The 26,840-nt window shown below is 33.2% G+C and overlaps 1 long non-coding RNA gene across 1 annotated transcript; it reads left to right on the top strand.

Annotated features, from left to right (window-relative positions):
* Window positions 1–1,125: 1,125 nt before the first annotated feature.
* On the top strand, window positions 1,126–2,914 carry LOC118001537. Its single transcript, XR_004676722.1, has 3 exons — window positions 1,126–1,146; window positions 2,158–2,259; window positions 2,887–2,914. It is a non-coding gene; the product is annotated as an uncharacterized LOC118001537 (long non-coding RNA).
* Window positions 2,915–26,840: the final 23,926 nt, after the last annotated feature.

The following is a 26,840-nucleotide window of genomic DNA, read 5'->3' as shown; positions in this document are numbered from 1 at the left end:
TATAACAAAAACCTACAGAGAGAAAGAGAAAATAAAAACGGGATATGTATAACTACAATAAGAGCTACGGATTCCTCATGGAAGGCAGAGATTCTGTGGCACCAGTTTTCAATAGCTGAGACCCTTTATTATTCCAAAAATGGTGGGCACCACTGCCCATCTCTTCCCCAACTTGTTTGTGGAGGTGACACACACTTATGCACACCATCAGGAAGCTGGAGGTCAGAACCAAGGAAAACCAGCATGTTCCTTTTTTGAGGTTAAGAAACCCCAAGTTTAATGATTTTGGGGTCAATTGACTAATGAATATTTTCTGCCTTAATTGTGGGGGGAAAGGGATTAATTATGAAAAAAATAACAACTGATTCCTCCTATTTTGTCTTTCTTCTTGTGGCCTTTATCGTCATTCACAGCGAAGTTCTTGTAGGCAAGTTAGAAAAGCAGCCTCTTGTGAATGGGGAGGTAAAACATGATATGATATTTATGCATGTAGGTTTGGATAAAATAAAAGATGGAAGTGGAGAAGCATGTCAGTATAGAAGCCCCTCTTCTTGTGCACAAATCAAATTTGGTGTAAGAACATAATCAGCAACAGTGAGGATTCCCAGAAGAAATCACTTTCATTCCCACCATTTCCAATCCCCCTTTTCAGCTCTCTATGAAAATACCCCTAATCTACATTCCAAGATACAAAATATTAGTACATTCATCAAAAATCCCCTCTTGCTTCATGCCATCAGACTGAGGATGGGAAAATGAGCTCAGGGAAATGCTTATGAAATTCTTTGGAATGTAGCTAAATATAGGAAAACATGAATTACACTGCCCCATGTAAGTAGTAATTCACTAGGGAAAAAATGGTGCCTGAAACCACAAAACATTTGATGATTCTTAAATTTGGCAGCAGAATCATGAGATCCTCAGCCCTGATCTTTTTTGGAGAAATCACTATTACTGACATGAGAGTTAAACATCAGTTCCCTCAAGTTATCATGCAAGATTTTTCCTAAACTTAATGTGGCCCAATTAAATATCTCATTTTCAGAACTTTGAATTAATGTCAGTCACATACAGCAAGAAGATAGATAACATACCAGAAGTGATGAGAAGAAAGAAAGTTATTAAAAGATATGTACTCTGCAAAGTGTAAGATCTCTCTTTTCCTTCCTCTTTCCTTTCCACTATCCATTATGATATAAAGGAGCATAATAGTGTGTGTGTGTGTGTGTGTGTGTGTAACAGGAAAAATAACAAAGTTCTCCTTTATACTTTCACACTTAGATAAAAGTCTGCCTTCATGTTGGGTTTTATGTATATTTTACATACATAGAAACTGCACATTTTGTTTCTTCAGAGAATTAAAACATTCATAAAAGCAGGTGCTATATCAATCCTATTAGCTTATACACACTTCTGCACCCTGCCCTGTGCACAACAGTATGGCCAAATGGTTACTAATTATGTAGTATCTAAAGGATCTAGAAGAAAAGCAGCCCATTTTCAAATCAGGTAGTGAGAAACAGAGTAATATGTGGATGCCAAAGAGGAAAAGAAGACAGGTTGGTAAGCCTGGAGGGGTGTTGTTAGACCACAAAAAGAGAAGAGAGACATGGAAAAACAGCAGGCAGACAATAAAGTAAATTCAAAAAAGATCAGGGAATGTTATTTATAATAAGGGAAGGGATTGTCATGGAGTATTTAGGATTTGGATTGATATAAAAGAGGGTTTGAGCCTTCTAGCTCTAGATTGAATAAAATAAAGGCCTGGAGGTGGAAACAGATTGATGACTGAAGAACCTTCATGCTGGAGAGCAGTGAAAAGGAAGGCTGATTAACCAAGGAGATACCAGATATCAGATGATTGTGGAAGCTAGGCTGAGCAGATTCAACTTGACATGACAAGAAATGAGAAATTATTGACATAGGCTATAGGGAGTTAAAAAAAAAAACTTCAGTTTCTGACATTTACTAGCTATTTGATTTTGGACAATTTATCTAGTCTCTCTGATGCTTAATTTTCTTCTATAGATAAGATAATAATATCTGTAGTACATTGTTGTAAGGATTAAATATGTTTACTTGTGGAAAGCACTTGGCTTATTTAATAGTTACACCACGATTGTTAATTCATTCTTCTTTTCCTCCTTCCTTTAACAGAGTGTTTTGAAAAGGAAGATATGAGGACAATTATTTAGTCAATGAAGAATGTTAGAGATTGAATTTAGTAGAAGTAATCAGCAGACAAAAAATGTAGAAAAGGTAAGTATTTTAATATGCCCAGTGATTAATGGACATTATTTTTAATAATTTAGCATTGTCCCTAAGACAGAACTTGGTCGTAACAACACAAAATAATTCCTGTACTTTTCAACATTAACAGATAGTTCATTTATATAAAGGTGGTCTCTAATCAGTATACCTGTCCTTTGAGAAAACATAATGGCAATATTTGGTTTCATGGATATTTTGAGTGCTATAAATTATCCCTCCCAAGAAACATTCCTGTATTCTTTGAGCCTTCCTTAACAAATCTAGTAAAGAGAACTATTCCTGCTTTTAGCACAAGACATTTCACCATTAAAAGGGTGACCTGCTTTTAATAAATACCAAAGTTATTATTGGCTCTAAATTTTCTCTATGAAATTGAATGAATATTTGTGTGTATGCAAGTTCTGAAACTTAATACAGACTGTAAAATGGTTTAAATCTTCTACAGCTCCACAAATGGTGTCAAGAGAACTCAAAATATATTTCAAAACTTTCACATTGTTATAGCATAACTCTCTATTGTTATACTCTTATTTAACTAGAAGTGGAAATGATAGTAGAATTTAATTCATGGGCTATCTATATTAAAGATTTTTTTTTTTCATTCATGAGAGACAGAGCGAGAGAGAAAGGCAGAGGGAGAAGCAGGCTCCCAAGGAGCAGGGAGCCCGATGCGGGACTCGATCCCAGGACCCTGAGATCATGACCTGAGCCGAAGGCAGACGCTTAACCATCTGAGCCACCCAGGTGCCCGGGCTATCTATATTATAGGTAAGAAAGCTGTTCTCAAAACTCCCATTTTTTGGAAATCTCAGAGTACTGTGGAAAAGAAAATAAGCTTGGCAGTTTTCTTTTACTAAATTGATATATTTTCTGGCACCTACTCAAATGAATTTATACTGAATATTATTGAAAGCAATGCCTTAATTTTCAATTTAACTTTCAGTGGTAGAATTAGCCTCATCTGTCTCTTTTTTTAAAAGAATTGTTTATACATGGAAGGAGAAATATTGAATCTGCCATTGATGTCTTCTTCACACCCCTTTTGGAGAGTCTGATACCAACTTTCCACTAAGTAGATATTGAAATATCCCTGTTCTAGACTCAAAGCCAAGTTCCTTGATTAAGCCTGCACATGTACATGACGCAAGCTGAGGTAACCATATTCTTTCTCTTAGGAATGTAAAAGCAGTACATAGAAACCATATTAACTTAGTGATGGGTGCCAGGCGTGGAAGGTTAGAGAGGCTTGGGGAAGATTTTAGGGCAGCTACACAGGACCATATGAATGCAGTAAAATTAGCTCTGTGAACAGAGAGGCATGAAATAGACGTCCACATAGATGAAGAGTCATGTGGTCCCAGAAAGAAAGAAATCAAGAGATTAGCATCTTCGGTTCTTGAACAACATAACAGTCCATTATTACAGAATCATTTTTGGCTAGCTCAACTTCTCTCCGTTTGGATTTCATGATGTTCCCTTGGTTTTCTACCATAAATCTCATTTACTAAATGTAGCCTGAGAAAGTCTTCTTTTCTTATAGCTACGTGATACCTGAGTAACATAAAGGCATTAAGTGCCTTCCAATATAAGATCTTCCATTTTTAATATACTATAGTATGCTGCAAAATAAATGATACATAGGAAAAATATATAATTTACATAAGAGTCAAAATTTTATATAAAGTCCTATGCACACCTAAGATCTAGGAAATTCCCAGAGATATGAATTATGAGAGTCATGGAAGGGTCAACATATAGTAGACCTGTGTCATTCCTAATAAGATAAACACTGGCCTTGAGGGAAACTTCAGGGTTCATCCATCAATTTATTCCACTATAGACAACACAAGGCAGTCCAAGGTACATTCAAATTTTGGGGCATCCTAGAAATCTTACGACTGAGTCAATTCCAATCTTTGGAATCTCTCTAATCCACACTCCAGTTTAAGAAATCAAGTGTGCCGTTTAAGAAAAGCAAAGAGTGAGCAAAGTTTGTAAATATCATAAAAATGAAAATTACAAGTCGATTTTTTTCAGGATTTTTTTTCTAAAATCAGTAAACTAATAAAAAATTTCTTGAGAGACTTCACAAAATGATAAACAAGGCATACAGCTTCAGCATCATATATTGCACATTATCAAGCACTCATAGATAAATATATTATAATTATTTTGTCTGCTCCAAAATCTCCCAAAACTCTGGAGTTCCTAGTCCTTATGTTTTATCTCCAGATACGACTTAAGCTATTAGAAAAATGTGTACCTTTCACCCATTTGGGAATGAGAGCTTTGTTATTACATTAAAGTCATAAAATCACAAGAGGTCTAGTGGTTACTGAAAATTATTGTGATTGCCTTGTAATAGGAAAATTTCCAAACTTTTCCCTTAATGTGGTTGCAATTTTGAATACTTGGTGTTAGAGAGTCAGTGTGGTAAAGATAGGAAATACTTAAATTTCTTTACTAGAACAAAGACCTGGAGGAAAAGTCTTGAGTTGTGCAAACAATTCATCTTGGTCACCGCTTAGAAGATTTATACAAATGTAGAAACACTAAGAAGAGAATATTTTCCTCATCTTTTGAATGTGAAATATTAGAAGGAAATTTTGGCTGTGTTTTCAAAGAGCAAATAACACTTGTGTGTAAACAATACCAATCCAATAGAGGGAGCTAAATGCACACGGGGATTGAAGAGATGGCAAAGATTATTAGGAGATTGTAGTCAGGCATATATTTTATTACTTAAATCTCAACCTAGCTCTCCCTCAGAAGGACCCACTGATCTGAAAGAGGTTGGATAGTTGACTCAGAAACCTACTGTCATCCTTCCCTCATTACTAAACCTCTACTTTCTCCTCCTTTTCATCCTACTATTCCTTTTGCTTCTCCTGCTTTCTTGATGCAATTTCTCTCTTATTTCATTTCTCCCTTTTCCTACCTGCTAGGTCTGAAAAGGGCTTCCACAGCTATTATTTATTGCCATTATTAGTGGTTAGGCCACAATGTAATTGCTTGTGTGCCAAGTGTCTATATTCCTTTCAATTCCAATTTTTATTCCCAATTTGTACTCTATGCTACACTCTCCATGAGTAAAAACTGCAGGGATGAGAAAGGTATCTTAGAGTTACTGGCAATTTAGGCTCTAAGTCAACCAAAGAATTATGGGTGAAATCAAGAATAGCATATATCACAAATTTATTCATATTGCTATTCCACTCAAGTCAAATGGCATATAAATACTTGTAAAGTACTAACGATATATAAAGCAAAAGACATCTTGGGGATTCAGCACATTTTAATTTTCTTAAAGGAAAATAAATATATGCTAGGCTCCTTCAGAGTAAAAAAAAAAAAAGAATGAATATGCTAAAGTTACTGTTCTACTTAAACAAATCCAAATGATTGATAATCAGAGTAGCCTTCCTTAATAATAGGCTATGAATCAAAGATTCCAAAATAAACAACAAAAATATATCTAATGAAAACCATGTTTTTGAGCATGATGTTATACTTCAAATTTCACCTATTTTTGTTCTTTCTATTTTAATAGCACTGAAATTTGGAATACAGCCACCAAAAGAGATGAAAAGATGGCACCTATTCTCAAACAATGTACAATGTATATAAGAATAGGCACTTCTTTTTAAGACAGTTTTTAGTAGAAGTTTACATAGAAACACATGCATGTGCACAAGAATATAGCTTTGGCATCAAAGCAAGTCCTGGATAATGGTAAAGAAGACAGTTATATAGATTTATGTATTGACTGGTATTTTATCATCAATCTCCTTAATGCATTCTTTATCCTCCCATCCCCACCCCAAGGGATTTTATTATTATCAAGGAATTGCAAAATCCAGAGTGAGAGAAGCACAGCCATTATTGAAAGCATTTTACTCACTACCCTCTGGATAAAGGCAGAGAATGAACTGTTACATATACAATTTAAGTAGATTTTAATGGAGGTAATGGGATCCAAGAGTGGCAAAAACTTAGAAGTGTCTTTTAATCATCAGAGACAAGGTGAGTTGGTTATCATAATAATCTTCATGGCTAGATCAGTACTCAGAAAAATTTCAACTACAGGGATCATTGGCAGTAGTTAATTGATCATTGAAATTCTAGGAATAAATATAAAGCCTGTCTTCAGTTCATCAAAATGGAGAGTTGTATCCCCTTAATCCAGTTTCATGACTTGATCCAGTTTGTAAACCCAGAATCCCTTAAAAGATGGGTAGGCCAGATACATTTGAGGAAAAATCCACTTTGTGTGTTGTACTCTTCTTTTTTTTAACTTTATTGAGAAGTAATTGACAAATAAAATTGTATATACTTAAAGTGTACAACATGATGATTTGATATACATGTACATTATGAAATGATTACCAAGATTAAAATAATTAAAACATCCATCACATCTCACATAGCTCTGTGTGTGTCTGCATATTTCTGTGTGTATGTGTGTGTGTGGTGAGAACACTTAAGATCTACTTTTAGAAACTTCCAAGTGTACAATACCATATTATTAACTAAAGTTACCATGCTGTACATTAGATCCTCAAAGGTTATTCTTTTTTTTTTTTTTAAATTTCATTTATTTACTTGAGAGACAGAGAATGAGAGACAGAGAGCATGAGAGGGAGGAGGGTCAGAGGGAGAAGCAGACTCCCTGCCGAGCAGGGAGCCCGATGCGGAACTCGATCCCAGGACTCCAGGATCATGACCTGAGCCGAAGGCAATCGCTTAACCAACTGAGCCACCCACGCCCCCTCTCAAAAGTTATTCTTACAACTTAAAGTTGTATCTGCTGACTTACATACCTACATTTCCCCATTTCTCCCTTCCTCCAGCTAGGCAACCACCATTTTATTCTCTGTTTCTATGAAACTTAAAAAATTATTTTAGATTCCACTTCTAAATGTTACTATACAGCATTTGTCTTTCTTTGTCTGGCTTATTTCACTAAACATAATGCCCTCCAGTTTCATTCACATTGTCACAAATGACAGAATTTCCTATATTGCTCTTGGAAATACTGATTTCATTTCTTTCAGATATATGCCCAGGATTGTGACTGTTGGATCATATGGTAGTTCTATTTTTAATTTTTTGAGGAACCACTGTACTTTTCCATAATGGCATAATGGTACAAATACCGATTTATATCCCCACCAACAGGGTAGAAGTGTTCTCTTTTCTCCAAATCCTCACTGACATTTGTTATCTTTTGTCTAACTCGTGTAATATCTTCTTGTGGTTTTAATTAGCAATCTTGAGCACCTTCTTATGTACCTCTTGGCCATGTCTACATCTTTTTTGTAAAAAATGTCTATTCAAGCCATTTGCCCACTTCGTTTATTTATTTATTTATTTATTTATTTATTTATTTATTTAAATTTTATTTTATTATGTTATGTTAATCACCATACATTACATTAGTTTTTGATGTAGTGTTCCATGATTCATTGTTTGCGTATAACACCCAGTGCTCCATTCAATATGTGCCCTCTTTAATACCCATCACCAGGCTAACCCATCCCTCCACCCCCCGCCCCTCTAGAACCCTCAGTTTGTTTCTCAGAGTCCATAGTCTCTCATGGTTCGTCTCCCCCTCTGATTTCCCCCCTTTCATTTTTCCCTTCCTACTGTCCATCAACAGATGAATGGATAAAGAAGAGGTGGTATATATATACAATGGAATATTATGCAGCCATCAAAAAAAACCCCCACAAAATCTTGCCATTTGCAACGACGTGGATGGAACTAGAGGGTATTATGCTAAGTGAAATAAATCAATCAGAGAAAGACATATATCATATGATCTCACTGATATGAGGAATTCTTAATCTCAGGAAACAAACTGAGGGTTGCTGGAGTGGTGGGGGGTGGGAGGGATAGTGTGGCTGGGTGATAGATATTGGGGAGGGTATGTGCTATGGTGAGCGCTGTGAATTGTGTAAGACTGATGAATCACAAACCTGTACCTCTGAAACAAATAATACATTATATGTTAAAAAAAAAAAAAGAAGACATTTGCCCACTTATAATTGGATTATTTGCTTTTTTCTATTGAGTTGTATGAGCTCTTTCCATATTTTGGGTACTAAGTCCTTTTCAGATACACAGTTTGCAAGTATTTTCTCCCATTCTGTAGATTTACTTTTTACTCTGCTGGTTGTTTCCATTGCTATGCAGAAGTGTTTCCAAGTTTGATGTAGACCCACTTGTCTATTTTTGCTTTGTTTCCCATGCTTTTGGTGTCAAAATCAAAAAACCATTGCCAAGACAAATGTCAAGTTTACACCCTATGTTTTCTTTGAGGAATTTTACAGTTTCAGGTCTTGCATTTAAGTCTTTAATTCAATTTGAGTTAATTTTTTTGAGTGATATTAGATAAAGATTCCTTAATTCTTTTGCATGTGGATAACCAGTTTTCCAAACATCATTTTTTGGAGACTAAACTTTCTCAGTTGTGTGTTCCTGGGGCCTTGTCAAACATTAGTCGACTATATATGTGTGGATTTGTTTCTTAGCTCTCTATTCTGTTCCATTGATTTATGTGCCTATTTTTATGCCAGTACTTTACAGCTTTAGTTATTCTAACTTTGTTATATAGTTCGATTGGGAAGTGTGATGTCTCCAGCTTTGTTCTCCTTTCTTAAGATTGCTTTGGCTATTTAGGGTATCTTGTGGTTCCACACAAATTGAGGATACTTCTTTCTATTTCTTTGAAAAATACCATTAGAATTTTGGTAAGGACTGCATTGAATCTGTAGATCACTTTAGGTAGTATGGACATTTTCACCATATTAACTCTTCTAATCCAAGAACATGTAATATCTTTCCACTTACTTGTGTGCATTCATCTTTATCTCTTTGGCTGGCTTTCTTCCACATGCCAGGCAGATTCCTACTTTTTCTCACTCTTATTTGGACTCCACTCTCTACCTCTAGCTAAATTACACTCATCTTTAAAAGTACACTTAAGTTCTATCTCTTCCGTCAACCTTCTAATTACTCCAACTCACAATGTCTATGCTCTTCAGAAGCCCTTTTCCTCTTGTATTTTCTGAAGTTGTCCCATGCTTTTCAAATTTGGCCAGGTTGATAACGAACTGGTAATCTAGAGATTTTTAGAAACCACATGATACACTTATATACTTTCATGGAAATTATTTTTTTCTAAGACTCTGAGAGCATAAAAACAATAGAAAAAAATGGACATATTGTAGACTAAAAAAATCACATGATATTTAAAGATAAACCTGGGATTTTGAAGATATTTCATTTTACATAGTGGTCATTTCTGGTCACATTCCCTGAAGGTGTCTCTTCTGCTTCATTTGTAAAAGTTCAATAAACATTTGTTGAATGCTGGGATTATTTTTCCTCTTTTGTTCTTGTCTGCAGGAAGTTCCATTTCTATTCCTTTTTCAACAGTACTCTGGAACCCTAGAATCTCTGCAGGGTTGTAGAATGCTAATATGAGAGGGGTGAAAATAACTATCATGAATAATATGAGAAAAAGTAAGGAAATGTCTACTATCGAAACCTCATTAAAAAACCAAGTAAGTGCTTTATATTATATTAAAGCATATGAAAATGTCATATTTGTTGGTAAAAAATGGGAAATCATCAGTGATTTTATATGGTTCAACCCAATGGTGTTCTCTTTTCATAATGCCTGAAATCTGACAGAAACTTTAATAAAAGAAAACTAGGTGTGTCAAGTCTATGAATCTCTCTCTCAGACACACACTCAATTTCTTTCATACTTTCTTTCTCTTCTCCCTCTCCCCTTTCCTCTATTTTATTTCTGCATTACAAATTTCCCAGTTTCATCAATCAACCATCAGCCAGCATAAATTGTGGGGTTTCATTTTCCATTCTAATATACTAATAATGTGCCGTCTATGATGATGGAGCTCAAATTTCTGACATTTGCTGGCTGAACACTTTGGCTTACCATTAACTTAGTTTCAATTGCACCACAGTTGTTTTCTGACCAAATCCAATTTTGATATCAGGTCCTCTAAGATAACACTATGAATATTACCCCTTTCTATAATTAAACAATTGTTCATTAATGTGATTCACATACTGAGGCAAGGCAAGGACTCATGGTGTGACTCATCATGAATGTCCTTACTATAATTTATTAAACTACTTTTCTACACATTTAATATTAAAATAGAAGATATCCTTGCAGTTCATTCCACCAACCATGAAAAAATAGCTTAAATTTGCTGACAGACATTTTTTCAAAACATTTAATACTTTTAAGTCCAAGTGAAATATTTTTCTATAATGTTTTTTCAGCATTTATAGTACACATGAAAGAGTCTTTCTCAGATAAGGTCTATATATTTTTTCCTAATACAATGCACTCACAATTTTTCAAATTAAGCAATATCATGACATGCCAAATCATATGACAGTACTGTTATTTTTAGACTTTTTATCAAGATAATTACAGATTTATTAAAATCCTCATTGATTAAAAATTCTCATTATGCACACTTTTTAAAAAGTTTTTAATTCAAAAATTTAGCAAAAGGAATCATAAGCTTAAAACTAACCTTAAAGAAATTAGGGGGTGGGATGTTTGAGTGTGGGTCAGAGTTACAGGAGGCTCCAAAAATCCTGTTATCTATTTATTCTATAGTATAGTAATATATTTAGATAAGAAAAAAAAAAGCTTGGTACATTTTATGTTATGCAAATATAATTTGGTACATTTTATGTTATGCAAATATAAATTATTTGGTACATTTTATGTTATGCAAATATAAATTATTATTATTTAGCTTAAAAGGTATATCTATATAAAATGATATGATAAATTAGTTCACATAATTATTATTTAAAGGAACAGTACACAACCAAATTTAGGGTGTCAAAACTTTCTTTTCTTTTCTTTTCTTCCTTTTTTATCCAACTGAGTAAATTTGAAGATCTAGTTAGCTTTACTAAACAATTCATAAATCAGGCATCATCCTATCTAGCAAGCAGAGGGGAGCCCCCAAGAAGTTTTTTTCTTAAATTTATTTTGGCACTCCCATAATAATCTGAGATTAGCAAAATTAACATATTTTTTAAGCATTTACTATTTTCGCATGCCTTTCTGGAAAATCACTTGCTGAATTTTAGAAGCTGTGTGCATTTTACACATTTGGAAACCTGACTATTTTGTGTGCATAACCAACCCCAATTTTTTATCTTTTTAAGAATTGTCTATGTCTAAAACAAATTGTCTAAAGATTTATCTTAAGAAAACATGAATGCCAATCACAACTGACAATTGACCAGGAAGAAACTAGATTCCCATTTACTTCCCAAAAGCCCACCATGACTTTTCAATAATTTTAAGTGACCAACAGATCTAGGAAAATTTGGTTTGTGAAAAAAATAAGTCAGTTTGATACCATGAGGAAAACTTTTGTCTTAAAAGTGTTGACAGAGGGAAGAAAACTGATGTTAAAATTTAACGAAGCCAAATCCTGAGAGAGCACGGTCAGGAGATAAAGATTGGAAGACTCAGCATATAATACTAGGGAGAAAAATGTCTTATTTTAAAAGCTAAATTAGCTTATTTAAATAATTAAGTCAACTGTTATGCCTAAACATATAACAAACACTATTTTAATGATGAATAACCTTAGAATATTAAACATAATTTTCTTCTGTTTTAAATATTATTTTAGAGTGCTTTGTACCTTAAGTCACAGAATCTTCACAACACATTTAAAATCTTTGTATGAAGTGGAATGGGTTTTCTAGAATGCTTAATTGTCCATATGTAAAAGAGAATACAAAGAAAGATGATAGACTATCTTTCAAACTTTTAATAAATTTCACATAATGAAGTCTAGCTCTCGATAAGAACACATACACATTCAAATAAGAAGGTTGAGAGAAGTAATATTGTAAATTTCAATATTATTCATCAATATTTATTTTTTATGCATTACTTCATTTAATTGAAGTAGAGTAGTAGCTTCTATTACAAGTCTATACATTACTTTTGACCACATTTCAGTTTTAATAGCTATTAATTCTTATTCATTCTTAAGTGATTTATTATATATTATGTATCTATTTCTATTTTGCTTAAAACTTTTCTTCAAGCTTTATCCATATGAATGAATAAACAATCATCTACAGAAAGATTAAATTTTTAAAAAGAACAGGAGAGATTGGAAGAAACCCAGTTTCAAGAGAGGAACTTCAAAGATAGCATTTTTATAACATTTTATTATTTATTTCTTTTAGGATAAGACCAGTTAGTTAATTTAACAATTTCCTGATCTTTCTCTTATTTTTATTCCTTCTTTTCCTCTGTCTTTATTCATTAATTGTGTTTCTTAGTAACAAGCCTTTGCTGTATAATAATTTTCAAGTTTGCTACAAACTTTGCTATAATTTCCTAGTAATCTGAGAAGACAACCACAGCTGCAATTTTGAGGCAGACAGTGATTCCTGATACTGGCAGTTTTCCTGAAAAGAAAAAGGAAATATAACTACTCCCACAAGTTTACCACAAATAGTAAGCTTGTGGCAAATTCTAAAATTTGCATACAATTATCATTAAGTTGAACAAAAGCACCATTATCCCTAACAATAGCTGTCTTCAGCTGTTAAAAGAAGCAAATTCACTTTAGCTGTATAACATTTTATGAAGTATATTAATGCGAAGCTTTTAATGGAAATCAAGATTTAAGCCCAGTATTTCTCAAACTGGGGTCTGTGGTTCCCTCAGAGAAATGTAAATACATTCTCAGGGCCCATGAGTACTCAAGTTTGAGAGCCACTAATTTAAATCAGTTAATTAAAAATACTAATATTTACAAGATTTCTTAAAATTACATCCTCTTAAGGACAATTAATATTTAGTGTTCTACAATACCAACAACATGCTTAGCCAGAACTTAAATGTTAGTAATTTAAATGATAAAACTGTATGTTCAACATTTTGGGGACTGCTTAAAGTTGTGTTTTTAACTTGTGAGTGATTTCTAACAAAGTGGAGCAATGAAGTAAAACTAGGTATTTGAGCCAATCTTTATCTTGAAAAACTACTGATCCGAAGTAAAAAAAAATGCCTAAAGACTAAATACACAAGGATAAAAAATATATCACCAAGAAGAATATGAAAGGTGACATCAGCAAGATGGCAGAATTGGATGTCCCAGCCCACACACCTCATAGAAATACTGATTTAACAATGATAGATGGACCAAAATATCTTTATGAGGGATACAGATTTCTGTTAAGAAGTTTCAGTTCCCCAGATGAGCACAACGTCAAGAATAGCTGAAATGAAATGGGTAAGACAAGGAATTTTACTTTAACTGCATCAGTTCCTCCCACAAGCCAGCACAGCTCAGCACCAAGAGATATCAATCTGATCCAAAATTTCTCCCTTGGGGAAGAGAGTGGAGTGTGCATCCAACATCCCAGGCCTTTCAGTCAACTGGCTAGGTACTGGTTTATGTCTTGCCTCACACAGATCCCTGACAGAATTGGCAAGATCTAGATGTCTGAGGCAGCAAAAAATACAGAAAAGGAAAGAGTGGCTTACTGCCACCAGCAGGAATCTGTGAAATTTGGAGAAGATGCACAACATTAAGAATTTTCCCCCATTGAGTGAGAGGAGTGAAGTGTGAGTATCCATAGAAAAGGCTTGAAAGTCTCCCAGAATCTAGCCAGGCTGAGTGGTGAAGGTCTTTCTGTGTTAAGGCAGCCCTTAAATATAGGCAGAGGTGGTTGTTTCTTCATATGTCCAGACACCAACACAAAGCTACAAGGAAAATGAAGAATCTGGAAATGTGATACATCCGAAGGAATAAAATAAACCTCCAAGAATCGACCTTAACAAAATGGAAATCTATGAATAGCCTGATAAAGAATCCAAAATAATTGCCTTAAAGTAGTTCAGTAAAATACAAGAGAACACAGACAAATGAAATTAGGAAATAATATATCAACAAAATAATAATATCAACAAATAAAGAGGAAACATAAAAAAGGGCAAAGTAGACATTCTGGAGCTAAAGAATATAATAATTGAACTGAAAAGTTCAATAACTTCAACAGTAGGCTAGATGAAGCAGCAGAAGAAAACCTGAAGACAATTTATTTGAAATTACCCAGAGAACAAAAAGAAAGAAAAAGAGTGAAGAAAGCCTCCTGAATGTATAAGAAACCATGAAGAAATCAATGCATTCATTCTGAGAGTCCCAGAAGAAAAGAGAAAGAATGGGACAGAAGGATTATTTAGTAATAATAGTTGAAAAATGAAAAATGTTCAAATCTGAGGAGGATCCTCCATCCAGAATAATGAATCCCAAAAGATTCCAAATAGGGTGAACTCAAATAAATCAACAACAGAACACATAATGAAACTGTCAAAAGTCACAGGTAAAGAGAGAATTTTGAAAGCAGGGAGAGAAAAGTAACTCATCACATACAAGGGAAACCCCATAAGACTATCAGTGGATTTTAAAACAAAAACTGTACAAAAGGAAATGGGATAACCTATTCTAAGTGCTGAAAAACAAAAAAAACTGCCAAGAACATTATACCAAACAAAGCTGTCCCTCAAAAATGAAGGAGAAATAAATACTTCCCCAGAAAAACAAAAGCTGAGGGATCTCATCACCACTAGATCTGCCTTACAAGCAATGTTAAAGTTAGTTCTCTGAATTGAAATGAAAGAACACTAACGAGCATCATGAAAGACAATGAAAGTATGAAACTCACATATAAAAGTAGATATATAAAGAATGCGGTAATCCTGTAATGATAATATGTAAATCACTTTAATTTTAGTATAAAACTTAAAACAAAATAATAACTATAAAAAATTGTTATTGAATACACAATATAAAAGATGTAAGTTGTGACATTAATAACAGAAAGTGTGGGGGGTATAAAAGTGTAGCATTTTTGTACGCAATTGAAGTTAAGTTGTTATCATCTTCAAATAGACTGCTAAAATTGTAACATGTAAGCTAATGATAACTGCAAAGAAAATACCTATAGAAGATACACAAAAGAAAAAGGTAAAGGAATCAAAGCATATCACTACAAAAAATCGTGAAACAAACAAACAAAAAGATGGAAAGAGAGGAAAATAGGAACAAAAGAACTAAAAGGCAAACAGGAAAAAATTAACAAGGTGGCTAAGTAAGTACTCCCTTATCAATAATTACTCTAAACACAAATAGTTTAAATTCTTGAATCAAAAGACATAGAGTGGCTGAAATGAATAAAAGAATAAGACTCAACATATTCTGTTTACAAGAGATTCACTTTAGATTTAAGGACATACATAGAATGAAAATAAAGGGATGGAAAGAAATGTTCCATGCAAATGGTAACTAAGAGAAAACAAGGCTGGCTATACTTACATCAGACAAAGTAGACTTTAAGTAAAAAACTGACAAAATAGACTACGTAAAAAACCATTTAAAAAGCTCAGGAAGGACATTATATAATGATAAAATGATCAAGTCATCAAGAAAATATAACAATTATAAATACATATGCATCCAACATCAGAGCACCTAAGATATAAAGCAAGCATTGACAGAACTGAAAGGAGAAATAGACAGCAATTACAATAACAGTAGGAGACTTTAATACTCCACTTTTACAAATGGATAGACCATATATAGAATATAGAAAGTACATAACATAAATTCAATAATCAATATTGTACAACACAATAGGCCAAATGTACCTCATAGACATATATAGAACATCCACCCAACAGCAGCAGAGTAAACATTCCTCTCAAGCACACATGGGACATTTTCCAAGATAGATCACATAATAGGTCACAAAAGAAGTCTTAACAAATTTTAAAAGATTGAAATCACACCAAGTTTCTTTTCCAAGTACAGTGGAATAAAACTAGAAATCAACAATAGAAGGAAAATTGAAAAATTCATATATATGTAGAAATTAACACATTCTTAAAAAGTCAACTTTTTAAAATTGCAGTTCTAGAGATACTTGAGAGTAGAAGGCAATATTCAAAGAGTTAATGACAGAATTTTTTAGAATTGAAGAATAACATAATTCCTCAGATTAAAAAAATAAAATGATTCTCATACATAATAAAAATTAACCCAAACTATATCAGCTATCTTAAGCTAAATTACACTGCAGTAACAAATTACCAAAAAATCTTAGTATTTTATTACAACAACAGTATATTTTTTCACTCAAGTTATATATCCATTATAAGTTTACTGTGCCTCAGGTTCATGTGTGCACTCCAAAATCCTAATAATTAATGGGCATCTCTTCTCTGGGACACTGTGGGTCTTGTTGCACAGGGTAAAGAGAATAGTGTGAAAGCATAAATGTCTCTTAAAGCTTCCACTAGGGTATTACTCATGTAATTTCTGCTCCTATTTTACTGGTTGAAACAAGTCACATGGCTAATATTGATATCAATGGGACAAGGTTGTATAATCTTTCCACATCAATATGATCTGGCATATTCTCATCAAGATTGTATTAATTAGTATCTAATTGGTAAACAGAAACAACTCTAAGTATTTCAAGCAGCAGTACATAATATAGAGAATTATTTACAGTGTGTTAGAAGGGCTAGAAGAGCAAAAGGGAAAGTAGTGTTATCTAAGTGTTGCTGTTTCTGTGGCTGTTGGAAAAGCTAACACAACCATATTGCAGGAATCCAACAGCTCACACTCTTATGGGCACTGAAATATCTGGGAGCCACATCCCCACGGTTGTTGCTGCTATATCCATGCTACTATTGTGGCCTGCTACTCTTACTACTAGAGATTACCTGCTGAAGCGCCTCAACAGAAGATTTCATTACAGGAACCAGAAGTCTGAGGTGCTGACATTGATAGAATATTGCTGCTGACACTGCCAGGACCAGAAACAGAAAAAGGGAAATCAAAGACAAGGTGGATATCATAAAAGCAACCAGAGAGAAAAGACACACAAGGAACAATTAGATGAGAGAAGATTGCTGAGAACCACAATGGAAGCTAGAGACAATGCAATAACATCTTTAAAGTGCCAAGGAAATATAAATGTTAACTTAGAATTCTATGTAGCTAAACTCATCCAAATGTGAAGCTTAAATAAATATATTATCAGAAAAACAAAGACTAAGCTAATTAAATTTCAAAGTCCTCACTGAAAGAACCACTATAGAATGAATTTTGGTAAGAAGTAAAACCAGAAGGAAGATTACAAAAAGAAATTTGAAAAAATATCAGCAAATCTAAACATGATCTAAACATGATTTAACTGTAAATGCAACAATAAAAGTCACTATGGGTAGGTTAAAAACAAGCCGGAACTAAAATATAAGACAACATACTCAGGAGATGGAAAAGAATGATGAGGATAACTGAGACTAAAGCATATTTAGTATATTGTATATATAGAAGGATACAGATATCAATTATTTTGTAACCAATAGTTAAACCAGTTTTTAAAAAATTAAGAATAACAAGTGAAGAGCCAAAACTAAATGTACAGTTAATGTACAGTTTCAAAATCAACAGAGGAAGAAAAGTAGGTGGGATTACCATTTTATAGAAATTAGGATAGTAGGAGAAAAGATATAAATTTAGTTGTGTTTTGCTGTTTATAACCCACAACAGTGGCTTAAAACAGATTATTTTTCTCACATAACAAGAAAACAAGAGATAGGTAGCTGCTAAATTCTGTTCTAAGGCTAACAATGTCTCTGTTGTTCCTTTGGTTACAAGATAACTGCTATAGCTACAGCCAGCACATCTGCTTTCCAGGAGGGAAAAAGAGAAAGGAAAAGGTATGACACTGTGCTAGAGAACCAAAAGTCCCACAGCAGTCTTCCCTCTATATATCTTTGGCCAAACTGTGTCACATGCCTATGCAGTCTTTAGAAACCTTTCCAAACAACTTAACTTATTTTAAGTGGTTTTCCTTTCCTTTTTTTTTTTTTTAATGTGATACCACATTTTTTAACAATACCAAAAGAAAATAAAACCCAGCCAATGACAGAAGAGATTTAAAAAGGAAATTGTAAAGCAATCTCACTTATAAACATAACTGTATCACAATGTAGAAATAAATCAAATTCTATCAGTAATCACAATAAATATAAATGGATTAAATTCAGCAGTTAAAGTTTTAAAAATATCCAGCTTAATTTTCCTTAACACAAGGTAACATAACAACAAAAAGTCTAACTAGTGAAGCTCCATTAATATCAAGTACAAAAGACTTCAATGTAAAAATAATCATGAGATAGAGTTATTGCATATTTACAAAAGTAACCAATCAAATTAATGATAGAGCTCCCATAAACTTTCAAAATTATCCCCAAATAAAACTAAATTTGCCACAATTACAAGGAAAATTTTTAAATCTACAATGAGAGTAGAAAATGTTAACACATATCTTAGAAAGTAATATATAAATCAGATAAAGCATTAGTAAACAATATACAAATAACAAGTTTGGCAAAAGTATTTAAATTCCCTAAGTCTCACTTTTTTCATCTGGCCAGTGAAGACAGTAATGGCACCTATCTCAGAAGACTTTTGTGAGGTTTAATAGAATTGAGATGTAAATTGCTGAGTACAATGTTTGGACATCAGACAGGCTCAGTAGAGAAATCCAGCAGAAGATACTTTTGGAAGAGTGCTATTAGTAGAATTAGCAAGAGTTGTAGCAGCAGTAGCTATAGTGATATCATCTACTCTCACATTTTTTCCAAATGCTCATAAAAAATCACAAAAACTAAGAGATGGTAGAATTACTAAATTTCATCAGCCTATATTTCTATTTGCATTAAATAGATAAGCATTAAAATGTAATCACATTAAGTCTGTAAGCAGAAATTTGACTTCCTAACCTTTCCTTACACATATTTTTATGAGAAAAATTTTATGTAATAATCTTTTTAAAAATATTAACATGGTAACCATAGATTTTTAAAGGAATAAAAAATAAATGTAACATTGAAAATATTTCCATGTTCCTCTAACTTTCCCCTAAATATAAAAAATAAAGTATTTGCATGGAATGAAAATTTACAGAAATTTCACATTCTGATTTAATACTCACTGTCATATTCCTTGAGGATTCTAGCATCCCACTTGCAAGTTGTCTTCCCACCATGATTGCTGCTACTTACTATCCTTGGTAAATCCAGCATTCGTAGGAAGGACCCATTTAACAAAATCATCTCTTGCTCATCTGAATTCCATTGTTGTTTTTCTTCCCCTGTCCTACCACCCATTAACAAATGCCTACTCTCTCCCTATTTTTTTTTTCTACTCTCTCCCTATTTTACTTACCCTAAGGAACTTACAGCCTCATCTTTTTATTCTGAACTCAAAATGTGTTTCCATACCCATTCTTCTTTCAATTCTCAGGAAAAGAGCTGGCAACTCCTTCTTCCCAGAGAGAAACCAAGTCTTAGTATTACCTAGAATTATGTAACTCGATCTTAATGATTACTGTTCCAAGTGTAGTTACAAATAGAGGTTCTCAGTTCCTGAAGTTGAGACTTATTATTTGTCCTTGAGCAAATAATTTCACCTCTGTTCTTGTCAGTTTTTCTACTCCTTTGTAATCTTATCTCCTTTATAATCTTACTTCTCTTTCTTGTGTTTATCTTCTTTCATAAAAAATTTCCTCACCACTTTCGCCCTCAAGATCTTGCCTCTTTCTGAACTACAGTATATGTTGACTGTAGTTCACCTTTGCTATCAATTACATATTGCCTTGTAATATTATTCATATTTGGATATGTCTAAGTTCATTAGCTTTTAGATAGCATGATGTCATTTAGTTCTCCTACTGGGCCTAAACCAGAGCTTTACACATGGTGAATAAAACAAAATTTACAAAAAAAAAAAGTTATAAATAATTGCTTTCCAACTTATGATTAACTGTATGCAATAAAATGAATTGATTATAAGTTAAATCCTAATTTAATTTCCTTAGATGTAAGCACAATATGGTGTTTTTCTATTTTTTTATTGCCTTTTGTTTGTCTTTTTATACCCCATTCTTATTATGTAAGGAAGGAAATATGTCACCATCATTGAGCACTTCCATCACTCCTACTGCTGTTTCTTTTACTCCTCTTGTATATTATCAGTGGTTTTTGATAATGTGTTCTTTACCTCTGGATTTCTGTTACTGTTTAGTTCTCTTCCTTTTTCAATATTGTTTTGGTAATCTGTGACATACAAAACACTAAAGATATTTATAAATTTTATAAGTTCATTATATTATTTTATTCAAAATTTGCTGTTTTTGAATACACAAATCAGAAGTAACATTTTTTGATGAGAATAAAAAGTAAATTCTTTTTAAAATAGAAGAAGTTAAGTTTTTTTATCTCATATAAGCTGTTGGCAATCAACAGATGAAGTTCTATGTCTTAGTTCCAAAGGCTAAACTTAGTAAGTTTAAAGTTTAAAAGTCTTAATAAGTGACAAATATCTGTATAAATTAAATAGCAAGTCAAGTGCAAGGAAAACCAATTGAGTCACAGCATATCTAAGTGTAAGAGTGAATGAAGTCATAGCATACATAAGTAATCACATGCTATAATCTTTTGTTTTATTTTATTTAAAACATATTTTTGTTCATTTTGAAAAAAAAAAAAAGTCAAACCAGACTACTGAGAACCAGTGAATTTAAAATTCACTTATGAGTAATGAGTGCCATGAAAATCCAGCAATAAGAAGACCACATTTCCCAATCTCCTTTTGAGTTTGTGTGTTAGGGATCTCTGCTTGAGAGCTTTATGAGTCATCAATAAGCAAAGATTGGTAGTTTATAAAACCAGAGCTGCAGGACCCTCTTGAGGTCAGTTAGAACAACTTGTGGTAGGATGCTTTTAGGACTAAGAAACTTAGAAATAAAAATATAGGGTGCCTGGGTGGCTCAGTTGGTTAAGTGACTGCCTTCGGCTCAGGTCATGATCCTGGAGTCCCGGGATCGAGTCCCGCATCGGGCTCCCTGCTCGGCAGGGAGTCTGCTTCTCCCTCAGACCCTCCCCACTCTCACGTGCTCTCTTTCTCATTCTCTCTGTCTCAAATAAATAAATAAAATCTTTAAAAAAAAAATAAAGAAATAAAAATATAAATAATATAACTGAAATTAAGAACACCTTTCATGTGTTAAACAGAAGATAGATATAACCCATTGATCTGAAGAAAATATCAGAAATACAGTTTAGAAACAGATATGGAAGATATGATAGGGAGATAAAGAGATATGGCATTAGAATGAGAAGATCCAACATACATCTAGTTAGAATTCATAATGAATCCACAAATTCAGGAAAACTGATGAATATCAAACAGGATAAATTCCAAGATAGTTGATCTCAACTTTTAAAAATCTACCTGTGTTCTGTGTGCAAGTGACATTTTTGAACTAGGAATACAACAAGATAGATAAACAATAAAGGAAGAAGACATATCAAGCATATACTAACCAAACAGAACTAATGGAGCTTTGTTAGTATTTTTTTTTTTTAATTTGGAGTAAAAATCATTACTAGAAATAAATAAGGTTAGCACATAATGATAAAGGTTTTAATTATAAATTGAAGAACTTATGACAATTCTATACCTTCATATGCTTAAATAATATAGCCTTAAAATACCAAAATGGATTTTTCAGAATTAGGAAAATATATAAGTTCATGATCATATTGAATAGTTTAACATACCTTTTTCAGTAAATTACTGGAAAAGCAGACAAAAATTCATTAAGAAACAGAAGATTTGAATAACATGATTAGTAAGCTTGATCCACTGGAATTATATTTAAAATACTGTACCCAACCACTGTAGATTTCATATTTTTTTTCCAAGCACATATGAATGCATTTTTAAAAGTTGAGCACAAAATAGGCCACAGGTCCACTTTTAATTACTTTCAAAGGATAAGTATAATATATACTGTAGAATATAGAATATTATATATAATATAATGTCTTCTTATATACCACATAATACCTACTACTATAATATATATTATATTGTGTAATTAAGGTAGAAAATAATAATAAAGTGATGAGTAGAAAATCTTAAATTTGGAAATTGAGCAAAACATTTCTAAATAAGAGTAAGGACAGAAGAAATTATAAATTTTCATGGAAATTAGAAAATATCTGAAACTATTTTATTAATAAATAGAACATTAAAAACACCACAAATTAAAACATCTGGGCTCAGCTAAAGAAGTGCTTAAGACAAATATATATATATAGAGAGAGAGACTCATGTCTAACAGAAAAGAATGAGAGCTGAAAATTAAGCATTCAAATAAATAAATTTAAAATAGAAAAAGTAATAAATAAAAAGTAGTAGAAGGAAGTAAATAATAAAGATAAGAGGAGGTATTAATAAAATATAAAAATAAAACCATAGATTTTTCCCTGGTAAAATTAATAAAACTCTGGGAAAACCAATCAAGGAAAATAAAAAGAAGAGTGCAGACATGCATGCACATCCACACACAAAATAATGGACATAAAAAATGAGAAATAGTAACTACAGCTGAGAAACAGGTAATAGAATACTATAAACAGATTTTGGCAGTAAATTTTGGAAACTTGGATAAGAGGCTCAAATTCCTAGAAAAATATAATTTATCAAATTGACTCAAGTGGAAATAGAAAACACAAACAATTGCTAACCACTAAAGTAAATGAATCTAGAAATTCTTCCTCTAAGATTTATTTCCCATAAAATGTTCTGGTAGAGAAGAGCTAAGAATATTTTCTGCACAGAGATGGTATGTAAAATAGAATTATAAAAATTTTGCACCTATATGAGAATTATTTAAAAAGCAAAAAATTGAGAACAATCTAAATGCTTAACAACAGGCACACAATGAAGATATTCCAGATTGTTTTCCTCAATAGAATATTAAGTAGCTTTTTAAAAATTTCTAATTTTTCTTTCATTGTTTCATTGCATTATCTGGTAACCCCCAAATTCTAACAAAGTTTTATTACCTGTTAATTGCCCAGTATTAGTTCTTGCCTGGGAAATTTAGCATGTGTGCATTCTTGAGTTATGGCAGTCAGGACAGACTAATGAAAGCTGGAAACATTGATTATAAAGTGGTAAGAGAGAGCAAGAGGAGAGCAGCAACCTATGGTGATATTGCATTAAGGTGACAATCAACAATCAGGATGCATGTGACAACATGTGAATATTCCCCAAGGATCCGAAAAATACTTGTGGAATGAAGCCTGATAAAAGTCCTCCTGCTAATTGAATAACCTGAGATTCTGGACTATTAATATCTGGGTATGAATGTTAGAATCTGGAAATATCTCTTATAAATATGAAAAATGCTTGGAACTTAGTGTTGAATGAAAAATTAATCTGATACTAATAAGGATCATATATTTTTTTTAAAGATTTTTATTTATTTATTTGAGACAGAGAGAATGAGAGACAGCATGAGAGGGAGGAGGGTCAGAGGGAGAAGCAGACTCCCTGCCGAGCAGGGAGCCCGATGCGGGACTTGATCCAGGGACTCCAGGATCATGACCTGAGCCGAAGGCAGTCGCTTAACCAACTGAGCCACCCAGGCGCCCCGGATCATATATGTTTTTATATTGATCTGATATCATGATCATATTGTGTTTTTAAAGCCTCTATATATAAATATATATATATATTTATATATATATATATAAGGATTTTATTGGAAGAAGATACATCAACATGTTGACAATAGTTGTATATGTGGGATCAGATCGATATTTTTCCTCTTTCTTTTGATTTTCTTCACTTTCCAGGTTTTCAAAATAAGCACATAGAGCAATATAAATTAGAAAAATTTCAAAATGATTCAATTGCTCAAAGTGGGCAAAAGAGAGAAGGAAAAAACCCTTACAAGAACAGGCACCCTTCCCAAAAGTGCATGCTCTACACTACACAGCCCTTTACCTTTGACCTAAAGAAATAAACAAAAACTCAGTTTGTGCTGAACCAGATCTATTTCTAACAGTCTTAAGCATGATGCGTGCTGCTGGCTGTTTGCCTTTTTAATGTATTTTCTGAAATAGCCACAAAAATATGTAGTGCAAACATTATTTTTTCAGAACCCATCATTCATAAGATAACCATAATGAATTCCTCTGTAAAAGACTCTCAAAGAACATTAAATTTTCATTCTGAAGTGAAATAGAAGCCTGCATTACATCAGCCTGGCATTTTTCTGACTTGCATGCCGGTGGTTGCCAGCAACTTTCTTATCCTGGTCTCTAAATTCAGGACTGAATGCAAACCACAGAGAACTACAGAGAGCCCAAACTGCATTGCTCTGGATGGCAAAAGAAAACTTGACTTTGTTGGCAAACAATAGAACAGAGGGATGCCTCATCCTCACCACTCCCACATCATGACCAAGCAACACAACTCTGCCTTTAGAGCATTGGATACAATTGTAACAGTGGCAAATATTGACATGGCTTAGCATTTCCCACAGAAGTATCTGGCAAAGTTAAGATATTGGTTATTATTGTCTATTTAGGCCACCAAGCCTTTGATTTTTCAAGCTAATGTTATTCAGTAGAGAGGAACTGGTCTACATGATACTTAATCAAAAACAGCAGCTACTGAAATATTGACCTTAAAACACCCCTAGTAACAGCATCTCTCTTGCTTCAGTTCTGTCTGTAGGTGTCTGTTAAGAACTCTAAAGTCTTTGTTCAGTTGCCCCAGAGGAAAAACAATGATGGGTATATATGACATAAACCACTGCCTAGTTTTATACAATATGCCACTTTCTCTCCATCCAGAGAATAGTTCCACAGATTTTCTTATAAATGGGATATTCTATAGATTTTCAGAAGGGCTTAATTCACTTAAGCCCTGAACAACCTCTAAAAAACACATAAATATCTTTAGTGTTTAAGCTTGTGGAGAAAAAAAAATCCTTAAATTTGAAATATACAACTTCAGATGTTTTAAAACCAATTGAAGTTTAAAATAAGCTATCAAAGTGTTATTACTGGAAACCACATTAATGAGTAGATAAGAATATATCAAGCTCTACATTTAAATGGGTGCATCTAAATTGAGCTCCTTCTAAAAATATTTTTGCTTAGCAATTTTTTTTTTAGAGAGAGAGGGCGCACACACAAGTGGGGGGGTTGGGGGAGGGAGAGGGAGAGAGAGAATCTTAAACAGGCTCCACACCCAGTGAAAAGGCTGACACAGGGCTGGATCTCAGGATGCAGAGATTATGACCTGAGCCAAAATTAAGAGTCAGACGTTTAACCTACTAAGTCATCCAGGTGCCCTATTTAGCAAAATCTTTCTTCACCAATAATAGAAAGGTAATTATTTCCTATCTAAACTACAAGTATTTCAAATTGTAACAGTTTGATATGCACAATCTTTCACCTTCTGTGATCCTACAATCACAAAGGATGAGTCACTTCCATGTGGTCGTATTCAAAAAGGTTATTACAATCAGAGTGTTGATCAACAAAAATTAGTCATATAATATATAATTCTCCAGCCATTTGTTTCTATTACTTCTAATTTCAATGAGTCCATGCTGTACTTCCTGAATTTAGGAACTGTAATTTGGTAAAATACTAAAAAATCATGGTTTTAGAATTAGTGTTTTTCTTTTCTAACTCTCCCTATCCCCATACCTCTCCTTGTTTAAATAGGAGTGAGAAAACGTTTTACTCTACTACTGGGTACTCTGTTGCCTAAAAGTACCTAAAGTGAAAAAGCTCTAAATGCTTCATGTCTGCTTCTGAGTGAAATACTTTCAATATGTCTGTTTCATACCCAGGCTTAATACTTAACAGATTGCCTGGTAGTGCAATCACCCTTTTGCTTGCAGAAAACTGAAGGGCTCAAATGACAAGAATGACACTATAAATCTGTACAACTAGACCTCCCCAATCTATACAACTATTCATTTCATACTGACTTTCAGTGTTCTTAACCTCATCAGAGTAATAATCCTCAAATAATTTTGCTGGCTTCTTACACTGTTGCCTGGTAATGAAAATAGAGCCCTCCTTCCATCCATCAGCCTTCACATCACCCTTTGGGAACACTCACACACACACACACACACACACACTCACATTCATATACATACTAGATATTTTAATATGACTCAGTGTTTATTTGGGGGCCTCAATTAGCTTATTAGCAAATCTGATAATCTCTTTGGGTCCTTTCACTTTGGGTTTCATAACCTAAGTTAACAAATCACATATTTGCTCTAAGTCTTTTTTGGTATGAAAAGAAAACAATATGGAAAAAGTTGAATTTTTAATATCATTAATCTATAGCTAATTCAGCTTGCTGTCTTATGCAATACTATGAGAAACAGCTGGGCCCCACTAACCAGAAAGCACTTTTATGGTTTCTCTTAAGGGCCATTAAATCAATGTGATGAGAGCACAGCTGGACTGGATCCTGAAAAATTTATCAGATCCCACACAATACATAAAGGAAGCACGCAGTGCTGTTGCAGACTCGGCACCAAACCCTTGCTTAAACTGCAGGTGG

This window comes from Mirounga leonina, unplaced genomic scaffold, assembly GCF_011800145.1.
Source record: "Mirounga leonina isolate KUSES-001 unplaced genomic scaffold, KU_Mleo_1.0 Mir_53, whole genome shotgun sequence".
In the NCBI taxonomy this organism is placed as follows: Eukaryota; Metazoa; Chordata; class Mammalia; order Carnivora; family Phocidae; genus Mirounga; species Mirounga leonina.
Note: the sequence above shows the minus strand (reverse complement) of the source record. Positions and strands in the feature narration are given on the sequence as shown.